This window comes from Penaeus monodon, chromosome 27 (assembly GCF_015228065.2).
Source record: "Penaeus monodon isolate SGIC_2016 chromosome 27, NSTDA_Pmon_1, whole genome shotgun sequence".
In the NCBI taxonomy this organism is placed as follows: domain Eukaryota; kingdom Metazoa; phylum Arthropoda; class Malacostraca; order Decapoda; family Penaeidae; genus Penaeus; species Penaeus monodon.
Genome location: NC_051412.1, coordinates 34,920,409 through 34,920,826, shown reverse-complemented (window position 1 = coordinate 34,920,826; position 418 = coordinate 34,920,409).

Here is a 418-nt window from a genome sequence, read left to right as displayed (position 1 = left end):
TTCTAGTTTATCATTTCAATCTCCTCTAATATGAAGAGGCTTTTACTATCAAGAAAATGTATGAAAAAGGAAATATATTATATCTCATAGACTGTCTATGTATCCATTAACATTTAGTGGCACTTTTGAAATATACTCTATACCTCCTGAAAGTACCAGGGTCATTCATATGTTAGATTACAAACTATATTTTTAGATCTCATGCATGCATTTTCTCCATTACAAATATGCAGTATTATGGTTTGTATTCCCTTTCACAAATATCACGTATTTGTTTCCAGTTTGGATATATCTTCAAGTAATTTTGTTTTCAATATGGACAATGTTGTTTTTTTTACAAAAGGCCGAGTCGTTATATTTACTTTTAAAATAAAATATTCCTCTTTTGTAATATTATACTGTTTTAATGTATTATGCA